The 17,056-nt window shown below is 37.6% G+C and overlaps 1 protein-coding gene and 1 long non-coding RNA gene across 3 annotated transcripts in view; one reads left to right on the plus strand and one right to left on the minus strand.

The window, feature by feature from the left end:
• Window positions 1-3,776: 3,776 nt before the first annotated feature.
• LOC141567133 (uncharacterized) lies at window positions 3,777-5,373 on the minus strand. The gene is made up of 3 exons (XR_012489527.1): window positions 5,276-5,373; window positions 4,447-4,648; window positions 3,777-3,942 (listed from the first exon to the last, which is right to left on the minus strand). It is a non-coding gene; the product is annotated as an uncharacterized LOC141567133 (long non-coding RNA).
• Window positions 5,374-7,830: 2,457 nt separating this feature from the next.
• The window catches only part of CDC42SE2 (CDC42 small effector 2), a 107,219-nt gene continuing 97,993 nt past the window's right edge, over window positions 7,831-17,056 (plus strand). Inside the window, exon 1 of one of the 2 annotated variants that reach the window (XM_019756133.2) lies at window positions 7,831-7,958. The gene's annotated coding sequence lies outside the window, so the exon portion shown is untranslated. The remainder of the gene's footprint in view (window positions 7,959-17,056) is intronic. The other variant, XM_074313471.1, reaches the window with a different exon arrangement.

Below are 17,056 nucleotides of genomic sequence, written 5' to 3' on the forward strand. Positions count from 1 at the left end.
ATTTGAGGGTGTTTTTCTACTGAGGGGAGATCCTTCCACGGGTAGTTGCTTTTTATAGGAAGTATCGGTTCCATATCTCTGTTTTGAAAGGGTCAAGGCTGAATGTTAAGTTTTCCTATGATTATCCAACTCCAGCCTCCAGCTCTTTAGGGTGAAGATTTGTATCCAGTAATCTGCCTCAGTGCCAGTTGAGATCATCACAAAACAAGTGACCTAGATCCTTGTTTACCATTTCCACTTTAGAATGGTGTTTTCTTTCATTTCTGGGACCTGGGAATTTTTCTTTCTTATGGGCTTAGTTACAGATTTTATACATTTCTCTATATTTATGCAACATTTTTCTGAATTTCAAAATTCACGTTATGGATTTTTATTATGTTCTGCCTTAGTTCAGAAGCTAAACTACTTTTCCATTCTATTCTTTCATTCATAAACATAGCAGTATCAGGTTTCTCTACTTCTAACATTCCTTTGTGTGTTTACTTTTGCCTGGTTAACTCTCAAACTGTACATCTAATTTCTACTGACCATTTGTTTCAGGACTTTGTAAACGCTATCAGGAAAATACATTGGTATATTGAGGTGCAGTCCAGCATTAACGCTTAACCTTCTGCTCTGAAGCCTAGGCAGACCTTATTCAGAACTTCAGTGAGAGTCTCTAAGAGTAAACATCCTTGTATTGTGAGGTCACCACAAACAAGTGACCTAGACTTTGTTTACCTGTGATCTCATGCTATGCTTTCTGGTTTATAGAATTGTGACTAGCAATTCCCTGGTTTTTAATGAAATCACCGTAAAAATATTACCTATTTTGTTATCGGATTCCCCTTAAACATCAAAGAGTTTACAGTAAATTTGTCCTAAAGTTAGTTCTGGAAAAGTGTATGCCCATATCATTGATTTTGTATGCATTCTTATGTCAGAAATGAATAATAAATGCCATGATGTAATTCACTTTTGCCTTTATTGCCAGGGTACATAAAATCCAAACCGGTGTTTATTGACGATTAAAAAATTTCTCGCTCATGCTAGTTAATTTCTACTCTCTGAATTTCCTTCATATATTTTACGTTTTTCTCAAGATTATAAAATTATGGTCTTATTTTGCATGATGCTTTCTTTATAAGCTGTAATAGTAATAATTCATTACACACTGTCTTCTCATGTATTATGCTAAGTAAGTTTGTTTTTCCTTATTCTATACTTCAGCTCTCAAATGATATATTCTTACTTTTCTATCCTATGCACTTTCTTTTCTCTACTAATATCACCACTGTTTCTTTAGATTTTGTCACATGCCACACATAATGAAGGTTGCTAATATCATCTTAACTTTGTATAAAAGTCAACAATTTGCAATGCCACTTTGCTCTGAATTCATTTTAAAGTCATTTTCTCTGATCTCAAAAATGAATTGTCTTTTCCCTTTACAGGATCAACCCCTTTGTCTATATCCCTTCATCCACCCCCTTATCACCTCCCAAACCATCCTCCATCATTAATTTCTTCTCCATCTTCAATCTCTTCATACCCACAAACAGACTCAACATTCTCATAATACCTGCATCTTCTTCAAGCATTTCCTCAGATATCATCTTCTCAGTGAAATCTCCTTGACCACCCCTTTAAAATGTCCACCCTTCTCTGCTTCCTATTCCCATTATCTGCTTTTTTCTCTTTAACACTAATCTCTGATACATATACGTACATACTCATCTATATTTACATACACACACATATGTATACATACACAATCTTATTTTTTTACTGTCTCTCTACTTGACATAGAGTAGGCACTCAATAAACATTTGTTGAGTGAATGGATAATATTGCTTTTTATTTGTCCAATGTAATGAAAGCATGGTATCTTATTAGATAATTAGATATCCAAATTTTAATTTGCCTTGATTCCCTTGCATTCATATATCACAGAACTATTATTTACTTGGTGGTATGCATTTATTTCATCTAAGTTATTATTTCCACAGTGAAATCTGAAGTATTGGTAGCTGTGGGAAAATATTCAGAAAACAGAATTGAATTTTTTATTTCTTTTTCCCCCTTCAGAAATGAGTCCCTTCACCTCTTCAATACTTGTTCTGGATTATTATAATTAGGGTAAGTTGTATTCTGAAATTAATAGCCAAGAATTGTAAGAATTGGGCTGGCCCGGTGGCTCAGGAGAAGGCTGCCGGTTCGATTCCCACATGGGCCAGTGGGCTCTCAACCACAAGGTTGCCGGTTCAACTACTTGAGTCCCACAAGGGATGGTGGGCAGCGCCCCCTGCAACTAAGATTGAACATGGCACCTTGAGTTGAGCTGCCGCTGAGCTGTTGCTGAGTTCCCGGATGGCTCAGTTGGTTGGAGCGTGTCCTCTCAGCCACAAGGTTGCCGGTTCGACTCCCACAAGGGATGGTGGGCTGTGCCCCCTGAAACTAGAAAACGGCAACTGGACCTGGAGCTGAGCTGCACCCTCCACAACTAAGACTGAAAGGACAACAACTTGACTTGGAAAAAAGTCCTGGAAGTACATACTGTTCCCTAATAAAGTCCTGTTCCCCTTCCCCAATTTAAAAAGAGAGAGAGAGAGAAGGTGAATAAACTGAATAGTATCATTTAAAAAAATTGTAAGAATTTATTGTTTATATGTTCCTTCTAGAAAAAAGTATGTAGGTTATCAATTTCTTTCTCAAGTTTTTTGACTCATCTCTTGGGATCAACTTTCTTCTCCTTTGAATTTCACTGAAGTCCTACTGGAACAAATGGTTCCATTTGTGCAAAAAAGTAATAGATCAGATCAGCAAGCAGTCTGTCTCACTTGGGGCCAGTTTCACAGATTTGCAACCTCAGCAGTGGCACAGGGTCCCAAACTCAGAAGGACCCTGAACTTGGCTTAATGTTCTGCTATTGCTGTCTTGATATTCTTAATATATACTTTTTTTTAAACAAAAAGCCCCACATTTTCATTGTGCACAGAGCAGCACAAATTATGTAGCCAGTCCTGATCTCAGAACTTGGTCATTTCTAAAGCAAAGATTCTCAGTGAAATGGAGAGGTTCTGATATCGATCAAAAGTTAAAGCTCCTTATAAATTAAGTTTGTGTTTCGGGTTTTGCACAGGAGGCTCACAATCCCGGCACATGAGAAAGAGAACTTTGACCTAGGAACGGTCGTTCTGAATTGTCTTAGCTGGAGTTTGTGCTGCCCAAGCTCACATCTGCAGTGTGTGCCTGTAAAGGAGCCACATCCAACAACAGCAGTGGAAGCCAGAAAACAATGGGGTGACTGAAATGACTTTCTCATTAGAATTCAATAAACTCCCATTGTTTTGAGTGGAGATCTTGAAAGCAGAAGAATGGGAAAAGTTAGACTGTACAAAAACTAACAAAAAGAAAGCTGATGGAGCTTTACTAATCTCAGGCTTTAAAACAAAAAATACTACTAGAGATAAATACTTCATCATGATAAAAGGTCCAAGTCCAATTCACCAGGGAGATATAACATTTCAGATTTGGATGGACTTAACATGGGCCCCACATTTAAAAGGCAAAAATTGACATAAGTACCGGTAGAATTAGACAAAATCGTAATTAGAGTGGGTGATATGAATTCACCTTTTTCAATATTGATATAATAAACAGACTCAAGAAAAACCAGACAAAGACAAGATTCAAACAATATGATTAGCAAGCTTGACTTAATGGACACACTTGCAGAAAACACATTCATTTCAAGCACACAAAGAACATTTTCAAAAATCAAAAATGGGCTGGGCCAGGTGTCTAGTCCCAGCGGGGTGAGGCCACAATGTCTGCTAACCCAGGAGTGTGTGGGGTGGCCACCGATTTCTGTGAGCACAGGAGCAAGAGACGCTGGCGAGGAATCTGCTCCAACCCTTGAGATGAGACGTTATAGCAGCAAGATCTACTGGTCCTCAACACCTGAAAATATGTAGATCACTGTGAAGAAACGGGATTCACTGTAGGAAGGAAACTCAGGGTAGTTTTCCTTCCAGAAAAACAAACAAAGTAAATGTGTATTTTTTTATGGCTAAAGTTAGGGACTCAAAATTATGGGGTGGTGGGACCATGATAAGTGACAGCAGGAACTGTTCCTACAGTATACAGAGAAAATGTAAAAAAAAAGCCCAAATATTGGCTACCAATGGCTCAGAATTGCAGCCAGCCAGATAACCTGGAATGTGTTTTGCTGTGTCTGTGGAACTAAACCACAGACAAGCAAATGACTGACAGAAAAACCCAGAATGGGACTAAGAAAGTTATGGGAACAGGAAAGAAAGGACAAGGATTATGTCAGTTCCCAACTCCTCTTCTCCCAATGAGGAGACCCCATTCTTGAATTTTCTGAATACCAGAGCTTACAGTAGTTATTTCTGGGGTTGTTTGTTTGTTAATTTATTTATTTTTGTTCTGCCCTGTACTTACTGTTCTTTTGTCAGTCTCCAAGGTTGATATGGACGTCTGGGTACCGGGCATGCGGGTTGCGTTTATTCCCTGTAACCTTTGTTGGTAACTTCCATAACAATTGTCCAGATGCATAGTCACGAACAGCTTGTTCTTGCCAAGACTGTACGTTAATGTACTGATTGTTACACACTGCTGTCTTCATTGCTCAACAGTCCTGAAACTGGTACAAGTCAGGAGTGTTTGGTGTACTTACTGTAGACAACTGAGGCTTAAAACAGCAGAGTAACTCTCGTCATTCCCATTGTGCAGTGGTTCCTAAATTTTGCTACGTATGAGAATCACCTGAATTTTTTTTAAGTTTATTGGGGTGACAATTATTAGTAAAATTACACAGATTTCAGGTGTACAATTCTGTATTACATCATCTATATACCACATTGTGTGTTCACCACCCAGTCAGTTCTTCCATCACCATATATCTGATCCCTTTACCCTCATCTTCTACCCTTCTCCCCCCTTACCAGATGACTTTTCTTATATATATTATTAGAGTCTTTACCTTTTTTCTTCCTTTCCCAACTTTTGTTAAAAGTAACATTCCTTTAACATCAAAATTTGTGACATTTACATTTTAACCACAAACCTTTTATTTTGTTCTATTCTCACAGTAAAATTCAATATTACATACTTTGTCCTTTTGCCATAGTTTCTCCATTTATCTCTTAGTTGGTTGAAAGTGAATCCTCAAGTAGTTTGTTCAAGAAGAACTAATGGGTATGATATTCCCTGAATTCTTCCATATTCAGAATTGTACTTATATTGCTTTTATACATGAAAAGCAACTTACCGGGCATGAAATTCTTGAGTCACACTTTCTATCCTTGAGGACTTTGAGTTCTTTGAGGACATTATTTTACTGGCCTCTAATCAGGGCCATGGTGAAACCTGAAATACAGTTATTGTGAGTTAAACTTTTGCCTGGCAAACCAGTTTTCTTTCTTTATCTTTAATGCTCAATAACTTTTCTTGCTAGGATATGTTTCATGTTGGTTGGTTCATAGTGGAGTCAAGTCACCTCTTATCTGGAGAAAAAGTTTTCTTGATTTATGTCTTTAAATACTTAAGATGGTCCTTTGGGGCAGGGGAAGGGTTCGTATTTGAGGACACCAATTGTATACATGTTGGATCTACCCTCTCATCTTCCTTAATGTGATTAAGAGTTACCTGTAGATAAACTAAAGCAAACAACATTCTAAGAGGGAAAATATTAGAAGCATTACTTTTATAAACTGGAATGAGACACAGATTCCTCTGTTGTCTTTTTTATTAAATCTTACATTGGAGGTCCTAACCAGTATATACAAGGCATAAGGGTTGGCAAAGAAGGAAACAAAATGGTCAATATTTGCAGTTGATATTGGTTACATAGAAAACCCAAAGTAATCTACAAATTCACAAAATGTCCAATGTCAGACAAAAGTCAGTTGCTTTCCTATATATTAGCACCAAACAACTAGAAAACATAGTGAAAAAGAAACTATTTACAGTAATATTAGAGAATATTAAGTCTCTAAGAATAAATCTAACATAAGATATTCAAAACCTTTTTAGAAGAGAGTTTACAATTTTGTTTAAAATGATCAATTATAACAAATCTACCACAATAATACAAGATGTTAATAACAGGGGAAGCTGAGGGTTGGTAGATGAGGGTTATATGGGAACTCATGTACTTTCCACCCAATTTTTCTGTAAACCTAAAACTAAAAAAAAAAGTCCATTAATTTTAAAAATGTTCTTTAAAAAAAGTATATAGATGTAATAAAACTATATAAAAACAAAATGAAGATATAATACCATGTTTCCCCGAAAATAAGACCTACCCCGAAAATAAGCCCTAGTTAAGATCATCAGCCAGACGGACACATTTAGTACGTTATGGTGATGTTCCAGAAGAAGATGACATGACTGTATTTGAATAAATGTAGATTGTTATACATGAAAAAATAAGACATCCCTTGAAAATACTCCCTAATGAGTCTTTTGGAGCAAAAATTAATATGACCCAGTCTTATTTTGGGGGAAATATGTATAAGAACTGGTCTTATTGTCAGGAAAACATGGTACTATAGCTATAATGCATAAGACTACAGCTATTTATCAGAATTCTTAACAGATAATTCTTATCTTAATATTTTGTATATCTGCTTCATTGATTTACAATTATCAGTTAGTGGAATATGAAAGTAGAACTGAAATTATTTCTTGGTGGGCAAAAGAATATGTTGGGAAGGTCTTGCTGGAGCAAGAAACTCTAATAAGCCCCTTTAGTCCTTTTCAATTTCCTAAACCAATAAATTCCTATAGAGATCATTCTTTTTATTAAAGGTAATTTTTTTTTTAAAAAAAAGACCTTTTATCTTTTCTCCATTTAAGAAATTCCCATGAACTTATCAAATGGTCAAAATGTTAATGCCCCCCCAGATAAATTAATTTCTTTCTCTTTAAAGACATAACCTCTTCTAAGACATTCTCATCATTTTTCTCTTTGCACTTAATCTACTTTTTAGTAGAGTAGAATATGCAGTTTTATACTGTGAGAGAAGACAAAATGAAAAATATTGTCCTGGAGAGAATACATGAATAACAGAATAAGTCATGGAATTGACAGTGCCCATTGAATCTCATGTGTGTGCGATTATTGTTCATGAGATAATCCTACTTAATTTTTAAAAAGCTCTTCAGATCAATGAAAAATTAACCAGGAAGAAACCAACCTCCACAGTACTGATGACTTCTTAAAAGGAAAGAGATGAGCATGAAATAATCATGTAGGTGCTATAATTCCATTTCGAGTTTTCGCATACAGCCCTTTGTGAATGAATGCTACATGGAGCTTCTCAAGGAAGTCATTGAAACGAGAATATTTTGAAGTTCAAAGAGCATGTATGATACATTAATGATATGTCCATATATATAAACTTTACTCTTGAAGTAACATCAGACATGAATTTTGTTTTTCTGCCTACTTGTTACCATCTTCTACATAAAGTCAAACTCCTTAGCATGACCTCGGCCCGTTCTGCAGGCCCAGCATCATTTCCTCTGTACACCCACAGGTACCTTCCTCCAACCCTGCACTCATACTCCAGTTCCCTAAGGACATCACACTCTCATCTCTTCCTGATGTCATACACGTCGTTCTTCAATGCCCATAAATCGCATCCTACCTTTCTTAGATAATTCCTCAAGTACCTGCTCTTTTAGGAATCCTCTCTGGATCCCCAGAGGCTGACTCAAATGTCCTCCACTAGAACTATCTCTAAGATAACACTGAGCAAACTGCCCAACTTCCTCTTCACACCAGAGTACTGCTGGTGCCGGAAACTGTGGTGGTAGCTTCTTGATTCAGCAGCTTCCTGAGTAGAGCTAGAGCCAGAGCAGGGACTCTGCAGACACTGCATGTGGCTGCAGAGCAGGGGCCAGAGAATGAGACATTCATCCGGAGGCCAGGCTGGCCTGAGAATAAGGTAAGACTAAGAGTTCTGTTCTAAGTGAAGGATCAGAAACAGAGAAGAGACAAGAAGTTGTGGGTATGAGAGGCAGAGCCTGGGAAGACTTTAGAGGCAGAGGGATGTCAGAGGTACAAAAAGCTGCTGGATGCAGAGCAGTGCTGCATTGTTGGTTTTACTCGTCTCACCATTCTCCATCCCCATCCCAACAGCCTACAGACTCCCGTCAGTAAATCCCCACTGTCTCCTATGGGGCCTGCCACACAGTAGGTAGACAGCAAGTATCTGTTGAGTTGAATTGAGACCTATTAACTGTCCTTTAAAGACTATTTTTTAAAACCTCTCACAAAAAATAATTTTCTAGGAAACCCTCCCTCATCCCCACTAAAAACGACTCTGTTCTTACAGATAACTCGTGGTAGCTTTTTGTGTGTGTGTGTGGTATTTCTCAATCCCTTTCAGTGTTCCACCTTGTATTGTCCATATTTGGATGTGTCCTATTTTTTTCCTATCTGAATGTATCCACCCTAGGGGCAAGATCACTGTCTGAACCGTCTTTGAATATCCCCATACGAGTGTCACAGATTGTGTGGGAGCCCTTATGGGGCTGCTGTGTACTGCTCCTGCTCTTCACCAGTTCTAATTTGCTTTAGTCCTCATTTTCACATAAAGGAGATTTCTACTTAGAAAGTGAAAACAAGCTTATGTAGAATCCAGAAATCTAGTCCAATGTTTTCAAAGGAAAAGCAAAGGAAATAAATATATAATCCTCTACTAAAGTTACTTTAAAAACTAATGTGTATTTTTTTGTGTGTGCAAGATATCTTGTTGTTTTAACCTCGCTATCATGGTTCCTAGTATTACTTTACTTTGGCTTAGTAGCTCTGACTTGTGGTATGTTGTGGAATTTGAAATCAGAACCCCATGTACCACTTATACCCTGATCTTCTAACTGAAGTGTGACTCATTGTAACTAAATGATGGTAAACAAAACAAAACAAGACAAAGCAAAAGAAAACCATCCGGGTTTGGTATGTGCCAGGGTGTAATGTGTGTGCATATGTGTTCTCATACGTCTATAATTATCTACTTATCATCTATTTGTGTTTATTTTAGAATTAACAAAGAATAATGGAGAATTTATTGAAATATTAATTTAGAGGTCTAGTGCTAAGCTGTCCAATACCATACCCACTAGCTACATGTTGCTACTGAGCTCTTGAAACACAGCTATATTGGATTGAAATATGCTATAAGTAGAAAAAAATACAACTAAATTTCGAAGGCTTAGTAAATATATCATTAATATACTTTTATATTGATTGCATGGTGAAATGACAATATTTTGATACTGGGTTAAAATATATTATTAAAATGAGTTTCATATGTTTATTTTTACTTTTTTTTCATGGGCTACTAGAAAAATTTAAACTACATATGTGGCCTGCATTATATTTCTGTAGGACAGTATTGGTTTGGTGTATGCTATAGTTACTTTTGCTTTAAAAACACTGCCAGGAAGTTGTGAAAAAATTCCACTCTAATAATGGAAACAAACTTTTGATAGACAAATATTGACAGTCTACTGTGCTGCAGGCACTGAGACCTTATATAAACTATTTCATTTAATTTTCCCCAATCTTATTAGATAGGTATTATTCCTGTTTTAAGATAACTAGATTGGGGCTCCAAGAGGTTAGAAAATTTTCCACAAACCCATGATCAGACAGCTAGCAACCTGCAAAGCATACTCATAGCCACCTGACCCTAGAGGTCATTCCCTTTTTATTAGAATGCCTTTCCTTTTCAGAGGCTGGTACTATATGCTACCAGAAATTCTACCATCCACAATTGTGAGGTCTCACCAGCTTGTTACTTCAAAATAAGGTCATATTTCCTTTTTTACCCAAAAGAAAATAACATATATATCCCTCACATGCCAAATATTAGGAATTCCCATCTTTTCCCTTCCCCATATAATCATAAATGACCAAAGGTTGTTTACTAATGCCTGAGAATTGATCTGTTTATCTTTGTGGGTTGATGATAGAGAGGAAACTAAGATACACTCGTGAGGCTGGAGGGCCACCTCATATCCTGTCTAGAGAAGGGTTCATTTAGTGACAGTGGTTGTGTTAGTTTTCTATTGTTGTGTAACACATGACCACTAGTGGCTTAAAACAACATCCATTAGTTTGCTCATATGATCTGTAGGTCAGAAGTCCAGTATGATGTTACTGAATTCTCTGCTCACAGTATCACATGGCTAAAATCACAGTTCGTGCAAGTCTGAGGAACCTGAGACTGGGGAGAAAATCTGCTTCCAAGTGCATTCTTGTTGTTGACAGAATTCAGTTCTTTGTGGATATAGAACTTGGGTTCCTGATTCTCTGCTGGCTGTCAGCCAGGGGCCACTCTTTGCTTCTGGAGGCCAGCTGTATTCCTTGTCATGTGTCCCATCCCCCATCTCCAAGCCAGCAATGGCACATCAAATCTTTTTCCTGCTTTGAATCTCTCTGACTTCTCCTTCTGCCACCAGCCGTAGAAAACTCTCTGCTTTTAATAAGGGGCTCATATAATGAGATCAGGCCCACCCAGATAATCTTATGTTAAGGTCAACTGTGACATACAACAGAACATAATCATGGGTATGGTATCTCATCCTGTTCACAGATTCCAGGGATTAGGGCTTGGGATACTGGGGGCAGTGGGTAGTGCATTTCAGTAGACTGCCCACTACAGTCCTGGGGATCATATGGGGCATGTACACCCCACAGAGACAGTGGCAGGGGGCAAGGTATCAGAATCCTACCAGCTATTTAGCTTGCTCGTCCCAGGGATAAAAGCAAGAGCTGACTCACTGTCAGGCAGTAACATGTACTGGGCAAGGAGAGGAGGATGGGATCTGAAGAACCCTGGTTTGCCACCTACCCTTCCTTCCAACTTTACCCCCAAATTTTACTCATCATAAAACTTTCTTTGTGAAAGCAACATGCAGCTCTCCGTGCTAGGAGGAAGTGTGACGTTTCTGTCCCTCCCGTTTTAAGGGCATCAATGTCTGGGCACTTCGAGCCTCTGTGTTTCCTCTTGCTGGAACCCTGGTAAACCATGGAGCTGGGAGTCCTGCTGATGCCCGCGGCATGGCTTCCTAACAGGACACTCGGGTCACTTCTGCCAGTTCCTCTGGGCCCAGGAGCTTCCTTGGGTGCAGGGCGGAGCCCCCTCCCCTTGCCTGCAGCCCAGTGCAGACTCCACTCCCTCAGGGGTACCTGCCTTTTGGACTCCTCCTTTGCCCACTCCTGCATGCCAGTCTGCCAGTGCTCAGCTCAGAATCTGTGTGGCTCTTGTTCTCCCTGGGAACATACATTTAATGTGCCAGTTACTGGACCTTTGCTTGCCAACTCTGTGCTCTCTCAAATGCCACGTCCCCTTTCTTTGTATTGCCACCTACTGTTTCCTTGAGAGGTTGCTGTAGCTGACTCATATATATATATATTTTTTTTTTTCTTATTTATTTATTTTTTTTATTAAAGTTTATTGGGGTGACAATTGTTAGTAAAGTTACATAGATTTCAGTTGCACAATTCTGTAATACATTACCTATATCTCACATTGTGTGTTCACCACCCAGGGTCAGTTCTCTTTCCATCACCATATATTAGACTCCATTTACCCTCTTCTAGAGCCCCCCTCCCCTCTTACCCTCTGGTAACCCCTAAACTATTGTCTGTGTCTATGAGTTTTTGTTTCTTCATTTGTTTGTCTTGTTCTTTTGTTGTTGTTTTTTTCAGTTTTATATACCACATATCAGTGAAATCATATGGTTCTCTACTTTTTTTGTCTGACTTATTTCTCTTAGCATTATAATCTCAAGATCCTTCCATGTTGTCACAAATGGTCCTATTTCATCTTTTCTTACACCGAGTAGTATTGCATTGTGTATATATATCACAACTTCTTTATCCATTCATCTATCGAAGGACATTTTGGTTGTTTCCATGTCTTGGCCACTGTAAATAAAACTGCAATGAACATTGGAGCACACATGTCTTTATAGATAAATGTTTTCAGATTTTTTTGGTAGATACCCAGGAAAGAGATTGCTGGGTCATATGGTAATTCTATTCTTAATTTTTTGAGGAACCTCCACACTGCCTTCCATAGCGGCTGCACCAATCTGCATTCCCACCAACAGTGTATGAGGGTTCCTTTATCTCCACAGCTTCTCCAGCACTTGTTACTATTTGTCTTGTTGGTGATAGCCATTCTGACTGGGGTGAGGTGATATCTCATTGTGGTTTTTATTTGCATTTCTCTGATGATTAGTGATGTTGAGCTTTTTTTCATATGTCTATTTGCCATTTGTATGTCCTCTTTGGAGAAATGTCTTTTCAGGTCATCTGCCCATTTTTCAATTGGGTTGTTTGTTTTTTTGGTGTTGAGTTTCATGAGTTCCTTGTATATATTTTGGATATTAGCCCCTTACCAGAGGCATTGTTTGCAAAAATCTTCTCCCATTCAGTTGGTTGCCTCTTTATTTTGTTGATGGTTTCTTTTGCTGTGCAGAAGCTTTTAAGTTTGATATAGTCCCATTCATTTATTTCAGCTCTTACTTCCCTTGCCTTTGGAGTCAAATTCATAAAATGCTCCTTTAACTCAAGGTCCATAAGTTTAGTATCTATGTTTTCTTCTATGCAGTTTATTGTTTCAGGTCTTATGCTTAGGTCTTTGATACATTTTGAATTAATTTTGGTACATGGTGACAGATAGCAGTCCTGTTTCATTCTTTTGCACGTGGCTTTCCAATTTTCCCAGCACCATTTATTGAAGAAGCAGTCTTTTCTCCATTGTGTGTTTTTTGCTTCTTTGTCAAAAATTGTCTGTCCATATTTATGTGGGTTTATTTCTGGGTTCTCAATTCTATTCCATTGGTCTGTGTGTCTATTTTTCTGCCAATACCATGCTATTTTGATTATTGTAGCCCTGTAGTACAAGCTAAAGTCAGGGAGTGTGATACCTCCAGCATTGTTCTTTTTTCTTAGGATTGTTTTGGCTATTTGGGGTCTTTTGTGTTTCCACACAAATCTGATGATTTTTTGTTCTATTTCTTTAAAAAAAATGTCATTGGGATTTTGATGGGCATTGCATTAAATCTGTATATTGCTTTGGGTAATACAGCCATTTTAACTATATTGATTCTTCCAATCCATGAGCATGGAATATCTTTCCATTTCTTTGTGTCTTCTTCAATTTCTTTTAAAAATGTCTTACGGTTTTCTGCATATAGGTCTTTCACATCCTTGGTTAAGTTTATTCCTAGGTATTATATTCTTTTTGTTGCAATTGCAAAAAGAATTGTGTGTTTTTTAAAATCTCTTTTCTGAGATTTCATTGTTAACATAGCTGACTGATATTTTTAACTTTAATGTACAAAGGAAACTTTTACCTCTGTCATGTGGAAAATCTGTATTACCTGCCATATATAGGTGTTAACTGCTAAAAAAAAAAATAAAGAAAGAAAGAAAAAGAAATTCATAGTCACTGGTCTCTAACCTGACAAAGAATGATTCTCAAAAGGTTCCTGGTTGTCCCCAGAAGTATTTGTATTACAATTTCTCACTTTTTCTTTTTTCTTTTTTTTTGGCTGAGGGGCTAAAATGCAACTACATCACAGACTATGTGTTGAAGCTAGGCAAGCTGCATGTACCCCAAACTACTTCTCCCCATTCTTGCTCCCTGCTTCTCTTAAGTGCAGTATTACCTATTACCCAAAATTAATCTCTCACACCACCAGAGGTGTGCAATCTAGTTTAGAAAACACTGATCTGACTCCCTTCTTCCCGGAGACCCACCTTATAGTCCCCTCCCTCTAAGAAAACTTTTCTGACCAATACAGACCTCCGTGATCCCCTCAACTGCATTCATAAGGCTACTGTGTCTCATTATTCAAATGTTGCTGTGTGACATTTCATTAAGGACAAAGGCCATGCTTTATACTAAGTTTTCCCACAGCACTTGGTATGCTACCTGGCAAACAGCAGGCATTCAGTGAATATTTGTGGTTTGATGAGCAGCAAGGGTCAGCTCTGGGTAAAAGTGTAAAGCAAAGTTTTACTTCGGTTCCCCTCCTGCCTTTGGCTGCTTCAGTCACGGAAAGGACTATGGACTATGATTCTCCTCTGAATTGATCGTTTTCTCCTTTCTCAATAAGTCCATGTGTTTCCTCATTTTTCTCAGTCTTCCAAATCACACTTCATATGCTACGTGTCTCATTATCTCATTGACTAATTAGCTAAGATGGCTGATGTTTGCCACTAGATTTTATGGTACTTCACTATGTCTTGTAAATCTTTTTTTGTATGTTCTATCACACTGACGTGTATACGTGATAGATGCTCATTAGATATTTGCTGTAGAAATAAATGAATACATTTGTGTCTTGGAGTGTCCCTGTTATTCAGGAAAAAATATGAAATCCCCAAGCTATTCATATAGCATTAGTCAAGAGGATTTACTAAGTTTGTTAAGTACAGGAAGGCTTTGGTTTTGACTCAGAATAATAAAAATGAAATCTGCCTTTCTTCCTTCTTTTGGTCCACTTGGCCAATTTATTTATTATTTATTTTTAAACATTTTTAAAATTTTTCAATTACAGTTGAACACAATATTAGTTCAGGTGTACAACATAGTGATTAGACATTCATATAACTTATGAAGTGATCACTAAGTCTAGCACCCATCTGACACCATACATAGTTATTACAGTATTATTGACTATATTCTCTATGCTGTACTTTACATCCCTGTGAATGTTTTATAACTGACGATTTGTACTTCTTAATCCCTTCCCCTTTTTCACCCATTCCCTCAACCCCCCTCCCATCTGGCAAACATCAGTTTGTTCTCTGTGTCTATGAGTTTGTCTTGTTTGTTTGTTTTGTTTTTTAGATTCTACATGTAAGTGAAATCATATGGTATTTGTCTTTCTCTGTCTGACTTATTTCACTTAACATAACTGAAATAAGTCCACCTTCTAGGTCCATCCACGCTGTTGCAAATGGCAAGATTTGATTCTTTTTATGGCCATTGTATATATGTACAACTTCTTTATCCAGTCGTCTATCAAGAGACACTTAGGTTGCTTCCATATGGTGACTATTGTAAATAGTGCTACAGTGAACATAAAGATGAATATGTCTTTTTGAATTAGTATCTTGGGTTTCTTCAGATAAATACCCAGAAGTGGAATTACTGGGTCCTTCTTTGTCTCTTGTTATAGTCTTTGTTGTAAAGTCTGTTTTGTCTGATATAAGTTTTGCCACCCCAGCTTCTTTGTTTGTTTCCATTTTCATGAAATATCTTTTTCCATCCCTTTACTTTCAGTCTGTGTGTGTTTTTCAATCTGAAGTGGGTCTCTTGTAGGCGGCATATGTATGGGTCTTGTTTTCTTATCCATTCAGCTTCCCTATGTCTTTTCATTGGAGCATTTAATCCATTTGTATTTAAAGTAATTATTGATAGGTATGTAGTTATTGCCATTTTATTATTCATATTTTTGTTGTTTTTTTTCCCTTTTTCTTCTTAAAGAAATCCCTTTAATATTTCTTGTAATACTGGTTTGATGGTGATGAACTCCTTTAGCTTTTTCTTGTCTGGGAAGCTCTTTATCTGTCCTTTGATTCTAAATGATAGCTTTACTGGGTTGAGGAATCTTAGCTGTAGATCCTTCCTTCTCATCACTGAGTATTTCCTGCCAATCCTTTCTGGTCTGCAAAGTTTCTGTTGAGAAATCAGCTGACAGTCTTTTGGGAGCTCCCTTGTAGGTAACTGACTTCTTTTCTCTTGATGCTTTTAAGATTCTCTCTTTGTCTTTAACCTTTGGTATTTGTGGGCCTCTTTGGGTTCATCTTGTTTGGGACTCTCTGTGTTTCCTGGACTTGTATGTCTATTTCCTTCACCAGGTTAGGGAAGTTTTCAGTCATTATTTCTTCAAATAATTCCTTGCTCTCTCTCTCTCCTCCTTCTGGTACCCCCATGAGATGAATGTTGGTATGCTTGATGTTGTCCTGGAGGCCTCTTAAACTATCCTCATTTTTTTGGATTTTTTTCTTTTTGCAGTTTGAATTGGGTGTTTTCTGCTACCTTGTCTTCCAAATCACTGATTTGATCCTCTGCTTCATCTAATCAACTGTTGAGTCCCTCTAATGTATCCTTCATTTCTGACTGGTTCTTTATGTTTCCTATCTCTTTGTTAAAGTTTCACTGAGTTCATCTATTCTTCCCTTAAGTTCATTGAACATCTCTATAATCAGTGTTTTGAACTCTGCATCTGGTAGATTGCTTGCCTCTATTTTGTTTAGTTCTATTTCTGGAATTTTGTTCTGTTCTTTGACTTGGGACATGTTTCTTTGTGTCCCCATTTTGGCTGCTTCCCTGTGATGGTTTCTGTGTAGGGCTGCTATGTCTCCTGGTTTTGGTAGAATGGAAGTTGGCCAATTTAGATGTTCACTTCAAGGAGCAATTTAAGTCTGTTTAGCATAACACAGAACTGATGGTTCTTTCTCTGTACCCAAAGCAATTTACACATACTTCTACTTAGGGTGACTACATAATTTATCATGTAAACCTGGACACATTGAAAATGAAAGGGGACACAAATAATCATTAGGTCAGGACAAGAGGTGTCCCTCACAAGCCAGGAAGTATGGTTATACTACTTTGAAAGTAGTTATTTACTAACGGTATGTCTCTTGTCATTCAACTGTGAAGGTAGCCTAAGTCTGGGTCTTATTTCTCTTAGCTTCTTTTGTTGCCGAGAATTGTGCCTGGCACATAGTGATGGTAGAAGAAATGTTAGTGCTGCTTCAAAAATATTCACTTAATTGCATATTATACTATCTTGGTATAGAACTCTAACCATCCCATTTGGGGCCTATTATGAGCCGTTTTCTCAGTATTACAAATGTAGGGCAATGAGCTTAATTATATGCTTGTGTAGTGATAATAACTAGCATTTACTAGCACTTAGCATGTGCCAGGCCCAGGACTAAGAACTTTTTGATTTCTCACAATAGTTCTTGGAGGTGAATACTATTATGCTCCCATTAAGTTAGAAG

The sequence above is a fragment of the Rhinolophus sinicus genome, linkage group LG10 (genome assembly GCF_036562045.2).
Source record: "Rhinolophus sinicus isolate RSC01 linkage group LG10, ASM3656204v1, whole genome shotgun sequence".
In the NCBI taxonomy this organism is placed as follows: Eukaryota; Metazoa; Chordata; class Mammalia; order Chiroptera; family Rhinolophidae; genus Rhinolophus; species Rhinolophus sinicus.